The sequence below is a fragment of the Thalassophryne amazonica genome, chromosome 12, assembly GCF_902500255.1.
Source record: "Thalassophryne amazonica chromosome 12, fThaAma1.1, whole genome shotgun sequence".
NCBI classification, from domain to species: domain Eukaryota; kingdom Metazoa; phylum Chordata; class Actinopteri; order Batrachoidiformes; family Batrachoididae; genus Thalassophryne; species Thalassophryne amazonica.
This window is the reverse complement of record NC_047114.1, coordinates 3471697-3484973: the sequence shown is the minus strand read 5'-3', so window position 1 is coordinate 3484973 and position 13277 is coordinate 3471697.

The window sequence follows — 13277 nt, the reverse complement described above, 5'->3', positions numbered from 1 at the left end:
ATTTTCGTGATTTTGGTTGTCTGGATCAGAAATTTCAGTTAATACGAGGTCTGTGATAAAAGTAATGGACCTTATTATTTTTTTCAAAAACCATATGGATTTGAATCACGTGTGATTACATCAGACATGCTTGAACCCTCGTGGGCATGCGAGAGTTTTTTCACGCCTGTCGGTTACGTCATTCGCCTGTGGGCAGTCTTTGAGTGAGGAGTGGCCCACCTTCTCGTTTTTTCATTGTTTAGGAATGACTCAGAGACTGCTGCTTTGTTTGATAAAATTTTTTCAAACCTGTAAGGCACAACTGAGTGGACACTATTCGATAAATTCAGCTGGTTTTCGGTAAAAATTTTAACGGCTGATGAGAGATTTTGGTCTGTAGTGTCGCTTTAAGGACGGCCCACGGCGCCTGACGGCGATCTGCGCTTCGAGGCGGCAGCATCTCGCCGTTTCAAGATGAAAACTTCCACATTTCAGGCTGTTGATCCAGTAAGTCGTCAGAGAACAGAGAACTTTCAGAAGAAGTCGGCATGAGGAGTTTATTCGTACATTCCATTGTTAACGGACATTTTGTAATGAAAGAACGTGCGGGCCGAGTCGCATGTCGGGCCGGACCCGACCGCGGGGGGTCGCGACAGGAAAAACACCTCCGTTGGAAACCTTAACGGGCAAGTTGGAACATGCCCAAGCTGTTAAACAATTTCTCAGTTACTCACTTGTTGAAAGCCATCAAAAGCCGCCTGAATTTTACAAATGGTTTTCAGCACGGAGGTGTTTTTCCTGTCGCGGCGCACACAGATTCGCCGAGTCGTCACGGAATCGACTAGGCGAATTTGCGCGCACGTCTTTCATTAAAAAATGTCCTTAAACAGTGGAATGTCCACATAAAGTCCTCATGCCGGCCTCTTCTGAATCTTCTCTGTTCTCTCACGACGTCCTGGGTGAATTAAGCCTTAAATTAGGATGTTTTCAGGTCGAAACAGGCCGACGACGGCACCTGGAAGTGCTGCACGACGTCCCGCTCCGTGGGAAGTCCTTACAGCGACAGAAACACCCCATAATCTCTCATCAGCCGTTAAACTTTTCACCGAAAACCAGCTTAATTTCTCGAATAGTGTCCACTTGGATATTCCTCACAGGTCCAGAAAAATGTTGATAAAGCAACATGCGCCGTCCGCAGCGGCTATTCAGACAAAGAGATTCCGACGGGCGGGGTGGAGCACTCCTCACTCAAGGCCTACCCACAGGTGAATGACATCACCGACACGTGTGAAAAAACTCACGCATACGCACGAGGGTTCAAGCATGTCTGACATAAAAACATATGAATCAAATCCATTTATTTTTGAAAAAATAAAAAGGACCGACTTTTTCATCACAGACCTCGTATATCATAGCAGACAAACACTGATATTTGAGAAGTGAAATGAAGTTTATAGGATTTACAGAAAGTGTGCAATAATACACTGTGGTATTGTATCACTTCCTGTTCGGAGCACAGCGCTGTTTTTCTGTATCTGTTAGCTGTTTAATCTGTGCAGTTAGATTGATCTAGTTAACTAGATAACGATTTGTTTCACAGTGTAATCTTCACGTGCCTTAACTAAAGCACTCCCTCTGCTGAATCACCTCTAAATTATTTACACATTATTCACTTTGTGTGTTTTTAGGAATCCGCTAGCTTAGCACAGCTACTAGCTCTTAGCCGGTTTAGCATGGTGGCTTCTCCTGTCTCTCCCGCACTTTTCTGCTCTGGGTGTGAAATGTTTAGTTATTCCTCGGCCTCCTTTAGCAGTAATGGTACTTGAAATAAGTGTAGCTTATTCGTAGCTTTGGAGGCCAGGCTGGGCGAATTGGAGACTCGGCTCCGCACCGTGGAAAATTCTACAGCTAGCCAGGCCCCTGTAGTCGGTGCGGACCAAGGTAGCTTAGCCGCCGTTAGTTCCCTTCCAGCAGATCCCGAGCAGCCGGGAAAGCAGGCCGACTGGGTGACCGTGAGGAGGAAGCGTAGTCCTAAACAGAAGCCCCGTGTACACCGCCAACCCGTTCACATTTCTAAACGTTTTTCCCCACTTGGTGACACACCCGCCGAGGATCAAACTCTGGTTATTGGCAACTCTGTTTTGAGAACTGTGAAGTTAGCGACACCAGCAACCATAGTCAATTGTCTTCCGGGGGCCAGAGCAGGCGACATTGAAGGAAATTTGAAACTGCTGGCTAAGGCTAAGCGTAAATTTGGTAAGATTGTAATTCACGTCGGCAGTAATGATACCCGGTTACGCCAATCGGAGGTCACTAAAATTAATATTGAATCGGTGTGTAACTTTGCAAAAACAATGTCGGACTCTGTAGTTTTCTCTGGGCCCCTCCCCAATCAGACCGGGAGTGACATGTTTAGCCGCATGTTCTCCTTGAATTGCTGGCTGTCTGAGTGGTGTCCAAAAAATGAGGTGGGCTTCATAGATAATTGGCAAAGCTTCTGGGGAAAACCTGGTCTTGTTAGGAGAGACGGCATCCATCCCACTTTGGATGGAGCAGCTCTCATTTCTAGAAATCTGGCCAATTTTCTTAAATACTCCAAACCGTGACTATCCAGGGTTGGGACCAGGAAGCAGAGTTGTAGTCTTACACACCTCTCTGCAGCTTCTCTCCCCCTGCCATCCCCTCATTACCCCATCCCCGTAGAGACGGTGCCTGCTCCCAGACTACCAACAACCAGCAAAAATCTATTTAAGCATAAAAATTCAAAAAGAAAAAATAATATAGCACCTTCAATTGCACCACAGACTAAAACAGTTAAATGTGGTCTATTAAACATTAGGTCTCTCTCTTCTAAGTCCCTGTTAGTAAATGATATAATAATTGATCAACATATTGATTTATTCTGCCTTACAGAAACCTGGTTACAGCAGGATGAATATGTTAGTTTAAATGAGTCAACACCCCCGAGTCACACTAACTGTCAGAACGCTCGTAGCACGGGCCGAGGGGGAGGATTAGCAGCAATCTTCCATTCCAGCTTATTAATTAATCAAAAACCCAGACAGAGCTTTAATTCATTTGAAAGCTTGTCTCTTAGTCTTGTCCATCCAAATTGGAAGTCCCAAAAACCAGTTTTATTTGTTATTATCTATCGTCCACCTGGTCGTTACTGTGAGTTTCTCTGTGAATTTTCAGACCTTTTGTCTGACTTAGTGCTTAGCTCAGATAAGATAATTATAGTGGGCGATTTTAACATCCACACAGATGCTGAGAATGACAGCCTCAACACTGCATTTAATCTATTATTAGACTCAATTGGTTTTGCTCAAAATGTAAATGAGTCCACCCACCACTTTAATCGTATCTTAGATCTTGTTCTGACTTATGGTATGGAAATTGAAGACTTAACAGTATTCCCTGAAAACTCCCTTCTGTCTGATCATTTCTTAATAACATTTACATTTACTCTGATGGACTACCCAGCAGTGGGGAATAAGTTTCATTACACTAGAAGTCTTTCAGAAAGCGCTGTAACTAGGTTTAAGGATATGATTCCTTCTTTATGTTCTCTAATGCCATATACCAACACAGTGCAGAGTAGCTACCTAAACTCTGTAAGTGAGATAGAGTATCTCGTCAATAGTTTTACATCCTCATTGAAGACAACTTTGGATGCTGTAGCTCCTCTAAAAAAGAGAGCTTTAAATCAGAAGTGCCTGACTTCCTGGTATAATCAATCAATCAATCAATTTTATTTATATAGCGCCAACTCACAACAAACAGTTGCCCCAAGGCGCTTTATATTGTAAGGCAAAGCCATACAATAATTACATAAAAACCCCAACGGTCAAAACGACCCCCTGTGAGCAAGCACTTGGCGACAGTGGGAAGGAAAAACTCCCTTTTAACAGGAAGAAACCTCCAGCAGAACCAGGCTCAGGGAGGGGCAGTCTTCTGCTGGGACTGGTTGGGGCTGAGGGAGAGAACCAGGAAAAAGACATGCTGTGGAGGGGAGCAGAGATCAATCACTAATGATTAAATGCAGAGTGGTGCATACAGAACAAAAAGAGAAAGAAACACTCAGTGCATCATGGGAACCCCCCAGCAGTCTACGTCTATAGCAGCATAATTAAGGGATGGTTCAGGGTCACCTGATCCAGCCCTAACTATAAGCTTTAGCAAAAAGGAAAGTTTTAAGCCTAATCTTAAAAGTAGAGAGGATGCCTGTCTCCCTGATCTGAATTGGGAGCTGGTTCCACAGGAGAGGAGCCTGAAAGCTGAAGGCTCTGCCTCCCATTCTATTCTTACAAACCCTAGGAACTACAAGTAAGCCTGCAGTCTGAGAGCGAAGTGCTCTATTGGGGTGATATGGTACTATGAGGTCCCTAAGATAAGATGGGACCTGATTATTCAAAACGTTATAAGTAAGAAGAAGAATTTTAAATTCTATTCTAGAATTAACAGGAAGCCAATGAAGAGAGGCCAATATGGGTGAGATATGCTCTCTCCTTCTAGTCCCCGTCAGTACTGTAGCTGCAGCATTTTGAATTAACTGAAGGCTTTTCAGGGAACTTTTAGGACAACCTGATAATAATGAATTACAATAGTCCAGCCTTGAGGAAATAAATGCATGAATTAGTTTTTCAGCATCACTCTGAGACAAGACCTTTCTAATTTTAGAGATATTGCGTAAATGCAGAAAAGCAGTCCTACATATTTGTTTAATATGTGCATTGAATGACATGTCCTGATCAAAAATGACTCCAAGATTTCTCACAGTATTACTAGAGGTCAGGGTAATGCCATCCAGAGTAAGGATCTGGTTAGACACCATGTTTCTAAGATTTGTGGGGCCAAGTACAATAACTTCAGTTTTATCTGAGTTTAAAAGCAGGAAATTAGAGGTCATCCATGTCTTTATGTCTGTAAGACAATCCTGCAGTTTAGCTAATTGGTGTGTGTCCTCTGGCTTCATGGATAAAGCTGGTATCATCTGCGTAACAATGAAAATTTAAGCAATGCCGTCTAATAATACTGCCTATGGGAAGCATGTATAAAGTGAATAAAATTGGTCCTAGCACAGAACCTTGTGGAACTCCATAATTAACCTCAGTCTGTGAAGAAGATTCCCCATTTACATGAACAAATTCTAATCTATTAGATAAATATGATTCAAACCACCGCAGCGCAGTGCCTTTAATACCTATGGCATGCTCTAATCTCTGTAATAAAATTTTATGGTCAACAGTATCAAAAGCAGCACTGAGGTCTAACAGAACAAGCACAGAGATGAGTCCACTGTCTGAGGCCATAAGATCATTTATAACCTTCACTAATGCTGTTTCTGTACTATGATGAATTCTAAAACCTGACTGAACTCTTCAAATAGACCATTCCTCTGCAGATGATCAGTTAGCTGTTTTACAACTACCCTTTCAAGAATTTTTGAGAGAAAAGGAAGGTTGGAGATTGGCCTATAATTAGCTAAGATAGCTGGGTCAAGTGATGGCTTTTTAAGTAATGGTTTAATTACTGCCACCTTAAAAGCCTGTGGTACATAGCCAACTAATAAAGACAGATTGATCATATTTAAGATCGAAGCATTAATTAATGGTAGGGCTTCCTTGAGCAGCCTGGTAGGAATGGGGTCTAATAAACATGTTGATGGTTTGGATGAAGTAACTAATGAAAATAACTCAGACAGAACAATCGGAGAGAAAGAGTCTAACCAAATACCGGCATCACTGAAAGCAGCCAAAGATAACGATACGTCTTTGGGATGGTTATGAGTAATTTTTTCTCTAATAGTTAAAATTTTATTAGCATTAATTAATGCTTCGATCTTAAATATGATCAATCTATCTTTATTAGTTGGCTATGTACCACAGGCTTTTAAGGTGGCAGTAATTAAACCATTACTTAAAAAGCCATCACTTGACCCAGCTATCTTAGCTAATTATAGGCCAATCTCCAACCTTCCTTTTCTCTCAAAAATTCTTGAAAGGGTAGTTGTAAAACAGCTAACTGATCTGCAGAGGAATGGTCTATTTGAAGAGTATTAGTCAGGTTTTAGAATTCATCATAGTACAGAAACAGCATTAGTGAAGGTTACAAATGATCTTCTTATGGCCTCAGACAGTGGACTCATCTCTGTGCTTGTTCTGTTAGACCTCCGTGCTGCTTTTGATACTGTTGACCATAAAATTTTATTACAGAGATTAGAGCATGCCATAGGTATTAAAGGCACTGCGCTGCGTTGGTTTGAATTATATTTATCTAATAGATTACAATTTGTTCATGTAAATGGGGAATCTTCTTCACAGACTAAGGTTAATTATGGAGTTCCACAAGGTTCTGTGCTAGGACCAATTTTATTCACTTTATACATGCTTCCCTTAGGCAGTATTATTAGACGGCATTGCTTAAATTTTCATTGTTACGCAGATGATACTCAGCTTTATCTATCCATGAAGCCAGAGGACACACACCAATTAGCTAAACTGCAGGATTGTCTTACAGACATAAAGACATGGATGACCTCTAATTTCCTGCTTTTAAACTCAGATAAAACTGAAGTTATTGTACTTGGCCTCACAAATCTTAGAAACATGGTGTCTAACCAGATCCTTACTCTGGATGGCATTACCCTGACGTCTAGTAATACTGTGAGAAATCTTGGAGTCATTTTTGATCAGGATATGTCATTCAATGCGCATATTAAACAAATATGTAGGACTGCTTTTCTGCATTTGCACAATATCTCTAAAATTAGAAAGGTCTTGTCTCAGAGTGATGCTGAAAAACTAATTCATGCATTTATTTCCTCTAGGCTGGACTATTGTAATTCATTATTATCAGGTTGTCCTAAAGTTCCCTGAAAAGCCTTCAGTTAATTCAAAATGCTGCAGCTAGAGTACTAACAGGGACTAGAAGGAGAGGCATATCTCACCCATATTGGCCTCTCTTCATTGGCTTCCTGTTAATTCTAGAATAGAATTTAAAATTCTCCTTCTTACTTATAAGGTTTGAATAATCAGGTCCCATCTTATCTTAGGGACCTCATAGTACCATATCACCCCAATAGAGCGCTTTGCTCTCAGACTGCAGGCTTACTTGTAGTTCCTAGGGTTTGTAAGAGTAGAATGGGAGGCAGAGCCTTCAGCTTTCAGGCTCCTCTCCTGTGGAACCAGCTCGCAATTCAGATCAGGGAGACAGACCCCTCTCTACTTTAAGATTAGGCTTAAAACTTTCCTTTTTGCTAAAGCTTATAGTTAGGGCTGGATCAGGTGACCCTGAACCATCCCTTAGTTATGCTGCTATAGACTTAGACTGCTGGGGGGTTCCCATGATGCACTGAGTGTTTCTTTCTCTTTTTGCTCTGTATGCACCACTCTGCAGTTAATCATTAGTGATTGATCTCTGCTCCCCTCCACAGCATGTCTTTTTCCTGGTTCTCTCCCCTCAGCCCCAACCAGTCCCAGCAGAAGACTGCCCCTCCCTGCAGCCTGTTTCTGCTTGAGGTTTCTTCCTGTTAAAAGGGAGTTTTCCTTCCCACTGTTGCCAAGTGCTTGCTCACAGGGGGTCGTTTTGACCGTTGCGGTTTTTACATAATTATTGTATGGCCTTGCCTTACAATATAAAGCGCCTTGGGGCAACTGTTTGTTGTGATTTGGCACTATATAAATAAAATTGATTTGATTTGAATAATTCTTTAAACAAAATTAGACAGGTGCATAAATTTGGGCACCCCAACAGAAAAAAATACATCAACATTTAGTAGAGCCTCCTTTTGCAGAAATAACAGCCTCTAAACGCTTCCTAAGCTTCCAATGAGAGTCTGGATTCTGGTTGAAGGTATTTTGGACCATTCTTCTTGACAAAACATCTCAGGGTTGTTGATTTCCGAGCATGGACAGCCCGCTTAAAACCACACCACAGATTTTCAATAATATTCAGGTCGGGGACTGAGATGGTCATTCCAGAACGTTGTACTTGTTCCTCTGCATGAATGCCTTAGTAGATTTTGAGCATGGTTTAAGGTTGTTGTCTTGTGAAAGATCCAGCCCCGGCGCAACTTCAACTTTGTCACTGATTCATGAACATTGTTCTCAAGAATCTGCTGATATTGACTGGAATCCATGTTACCCTCAACTTTAACAAGATTCCCAGTACCTGCACTGGCCGCACAGCCCCACAGCATGATGGAACCACCTCCAAATGTTACTGTAGATAGCAAGTGCTTTCTTGGAATGCTGTGTTCTTTTTCAGCCATGCATACCACCCCTTATGTCCAAATAACGCAATTTTAGTTCATCAGTCCACAGCACCTTATTCCAAATGTGCTTTAGTATACCTCAAGAGACTCTTGTTGTGGCGTGTACACAGAAAATGCTTCCTCTGCATTACATCATCATACGGCATCTCTTTGTGCAAGTGTGCTGTACAGCTGAACGATGCACAGAGACACTGTCTGCAACAAGATCATGTTGTAGGTCTTTGGAGCAGGTCTGTGGGTTGACTATGACTGTCTCACCATCCTTCACTTCAGCTTATCTGAGATTTTCTTGGACTGCCACTTTGGGCCTTAACTAGTACTGTATTTCCTCACTATGTTCCTCACAGTGGAAACTGACAGCTGAAATCTCTGAGATAGCTTTTTGTATCCTTCCCCTAAACCATGATGTTGAACAATCTTTGTTTTCAGGTCATTTGAGAGTTTTTTTAGAGGCTCCCATGTTGCCACTCATTAGAATAGATGCAAAGAAAGGAAACAAGACCCTTTCTCATGATTGGATTCAACTGTGTAAAGAGGTCAAGTGTCACTGAGCTTACCAAACCAATTTTGTGTTCCAATAATTAGTGTTGAATGTATTCAAATCAATAAAATGACAAGGGTGCCCATATTTATGCACCTGCCCTAATTTTGTTTAAAGAATTATTGCACACTTTCTGTAAATACTATAAACTTCATTTCACTTCTCAAATATCAGTGTCTTTGTCTGCTATATGATATATTTAACTGAAAGTTCTGATCCAGACAACCGATGATTTATAAAGGAAAATCATGAAAATTATCAGGGGTGCCCAAACTTTTACATAAAACTGTACATCATCCAAACTATGACTTTTTAGAATCTTTATGATCAGATAAACAATGTGGTATAACTTGAAATACAATTGGAGTGTTTCTAAATTTTGACTCCTACCGGTCTACTGCTACCACCCTGGATAGCCACCATATAAATATAATATACATATATACTGAAGCTGAAATGTGTCATTTAGTTCTCTTAAGTGGTACTGATTAGGTCAAAATTGTCTACTGGCTCATGGACTATATGACACCAGTGCTTTACCAGGTCAACCAAAGCTAGTCAAGCTAGTAGGATCACATGTCAGTCTGGATTTCACCTTGTAGCTGACTCACTCCTAATTATTGGTTGGCTGATTTAGTGTCTTTAGTGATTAAGATTGTCTTTAAAATGACGAGCATCAGTATCTCCAAAGCCGAGGTGTCTTCAGGTGATGTTTCATCTAGTCAACAGTCCAAAACTTATTTTATAGCTACATCAGCAGAAAAATGAGAGCAAATAAATTTTGTGAAACTGCAGCCAGGGAATGATTGTTTTTGTTAATTTATTGCTTAAACGATAATCTAAATAGTTGATTTATTTTCATGTTGATTTATGTGTGAGTTCGTGGAGCAGTTTTCTGAGAGGGAGCTCCGACTGATCTTATCATTTTGAATTTGTCGTTAATGCAGTTTGTTTTGCAGTTTGTAACCGCCGCTGTGCCATCGAGTGACGCAGCCGCGAGAGGCGGCGTTTGGTGATGTATGACGGTATAGCAGTGGAAAACGTTTTCACTCCTACCTCTCACCGCTGTGTTTCAAGAGATAAATGACATATGATCACATTTATCTCCCCGTATATTGCGATGTTTGTGTTGTGGAAGAGATGATATCCAGAAACTACAAGGGTGATACTTTCCAAAGTTGAACTCTGCTAGGCGATAATCTATAGAATGGCAAGTTTCACTGCAATAAAGTCCACGTGACTTTACCGCACACACCAGGGTTAGGGACTCAGTCTTCCAGTTGCCACAATTGGTATCAAACGCACCCGATGTCAGACTTGTCTGAGGTCTTAGGTGACCTTATGTGCCAAGTAGTTTATTATAGTCTTTGCCCCCTGGTGCCACAGTTAGCTCAGTACATTAGCAAAATCAAACCTCTCAGATTTTTAGGTGACCACGTGTCGAGTTTCACCTTAATTCACCAGGGTCTTTGTCAAGATATTTTTTTACGTACAGTTTTAGACGCTCTGCCCCCTGGTGGCTACAATTAGAGTCAAAACATCCCAAATATCAACTTCTTCAAGATTTTAATGACGTGACCTTGGTTTACGAAGTTTTCATCTTAATAAAGTCTTTGTCAGATGTCACACACACACACCAGGTTTCAGAGTCTCCTGCCCTCTTGTGGCGAAAGTTGGAATTGCAATGCGCCCAATGTCAAACTTGTCCAAGGTCCTATACTAAAGTGAACTCTTGTATCAACTTTCACTCTGATACACAAAATGTTTGTGGAGATCTCACGGACGCAGCAGGCGGGGAGTCACACGGTTCCTTTGTAACCTGCTTCACCTTTAGAAAAACCAAAAATGCTGACGCTGCCTCTTGGAGAACAAGTTAGTGTTGCACTTTAGAGAACTAATGTCAGTTTGTGTTTGATAGGAACAGACCGTTTGATCTGTGCGAGGTTGCCCGCGGCCGTGTCTGAAAATACTTTATAAGAGCTTGTTTGTGTCGAATGTTTAATGACCTGAATTCATCTGTACTTTATTTAATTCTGACACATGTTTCTTTTTTTTTGCAATAGTTTTAGTTTGTAAAGAATTTAACATTACATTGGAGAATTTTTTTTATTTTTTGCATTTTCCAGTAAATTCAATAATGATGTTTCCAGATTAAAAATCTTTATTTTCATATATCACTTCATAATTTCACCCCAAACACGTTCACTGAAATGTGAACATTGTTGACTGAACAGCTGACGTACATCATGTGTTTATTTATCCTCAGCAAACATCCAGTTTGTGTGTGTCTTTATTTTTTATATATATTAACTTTGTACAAGAAAAGTCTCTCTATGTTTTGGAGATGTCAGGAGGCATAAACATTTCTTTGGAGCAAGAAGAAGTTTGTACTTTTAAAGTGCTGCTCCAGTTATGTGTAAATAAACAATTAGGAGGACATTTGTTCCACATCGTGTCCCCGTCTTTCCATTTTTCTCACTCTTTCTTTGTCTTCTTTTCAAACAGGGTTAGAAAAGATCTGAGGTTTTTGGTGTGTAAACCACTGGAACAGGACTAACGGTGTCCTAATGGGGATCCCTGAGGAGCCCCTTTGGTCAGAAATCATGGTGTCAAACTTTTATAGTTTGAGCTGCTAAAATTCCAGCTGTTAGTTTTTAACAAGTGGAATTGATGTGATTTGGAATGCTCACCCAGTGCATCCTGGGAAGTGCCACACCCTGCAGTAAGTTATGTACAGACAAAAGTGAGAGGTGTGAAAATGATTAAACTGGGCAATTTGTTGCATTGTGTTGTCTCTAAAATGGTTGAGCTTCAGTTTGGCAGCTCTTACTGAAAATGTAAAAATCTGTACAGCTGGCAATTGACCAATAATTATTAGTTTAAAGCTGCAGCTGGAGCAGAGGATCTTCGATTTATAGATCTGATAAATTCCATACACACAAAGTGATGACAGAAAAAAAGCATTTTCAGACTGAACCAATTGCTTCAGAAAATGAATTGCTGCTTCAGAATGATTGAAACAAACAAAGCATCTGAGAAGCTTTTAAAAACAAACAAAAAATCCCTAAGTGAACCATCCCAGGGTCCCAACAGCAGAACTGGCAGTTTGTGGCACCTCAGCGACTCCTCTGCTGTCCAGAGAAACACTGTATAGCTATTTTATTTTATTTTATTTTTGTTAAGGAAATGTATTTATCTCCTACATTTTGCCGAACATATGTTTGCTCAATCATGTTTACGCAATAACATGACAAAAGTTGACTTTTACATGAATAAAACCAAGAAATACAACTGAGGTCCCATACGACTGGCAACCAGTTCTCACAGATTCAGATTGTTTATTGTCATTGTAACATAGTGCAATGAAAAGTACGGCGCAGCCTTTCAGTGCAAATATAAACCTGAGTAAACCACACGCGGACTTAAAAGGTTTGGAGAGGAAAGGAAAAATAAACAAAATTTAACATAGTGAAAAAGGTGTTCAAAGTGCATTAAAAAAATAAAGCAATTATAAGAATGTAGCAAAAAAAGATTGTATGTAAAAAAAAAAAAAAATGGAGAAGGTGCTCCCATCTTGTCTGCGAACATAGATAGAGCTCTACAGGGAGGGTAACATTAGGACTTTACAGCAGACCACGGAGCAGGTGATTAGAGACCCTGCAAGGCTTATGACAAATGTGGGTGTGGAATCCATTAGCTAAGCGAGGAAATTCCACTATGGTGTTAGTGCAGTTTATCTGCCAGGGAGGGAAATTCAACAAGTTGAGATTGTGGCCTGTTTCTGTAGACGTGTCCATAAAAATCATGGAGGGATATACTTTGCAAACTTAATCCCATATCACTACACTGGATGATGTTGAAATTGAGGATGGTCCCCTGACTGTTCCAGCAAATAAAATATTTCCTGTCTGCTACCTACAACTCGTGTGGAATGTCTCAAACCAAAACCTACTTCCAGGCATTATATATGCTACTCTGAAACCACCCCTAAATCCAAACAGTCCAACTGTCAACCCCACTGAGATCCTTAGACTGGGTCTCATTAACATAAGATCACTGTCCTCAAAATCACTGTTGATTAATGATCTAATTATGGATCATCACTTAGATACGATTGGGTTATGTGAAACCTGGCTTAAACCTACAGCTGTCCTCCCCTTAAATGAGGCCTGCCCACCAGTGTACACATTTAGTCATGTCCTCCATGATGCGAAGCAAGGTAGGGGTGTTGCTCTTAATAACCAAAGCATATTTAGTTTAGGTTTAGGTTTTAAGTTTGGCTTATTAGCTGTTGGAGATCATTAATATAATTTGTTTGAACATCTGATTCTATGCTCTGCCCACGATGCTACGTATTGCCAAGGTCACAAGAATAAAATTTAGTCGTATTACTTTTCACTGTAGATAGGCCCCCTGGCCCATACTCTGAATTCTTAGATGAATTTGGTGCGTTCATCTCTAACTTGTCAACTAGTGCAGATA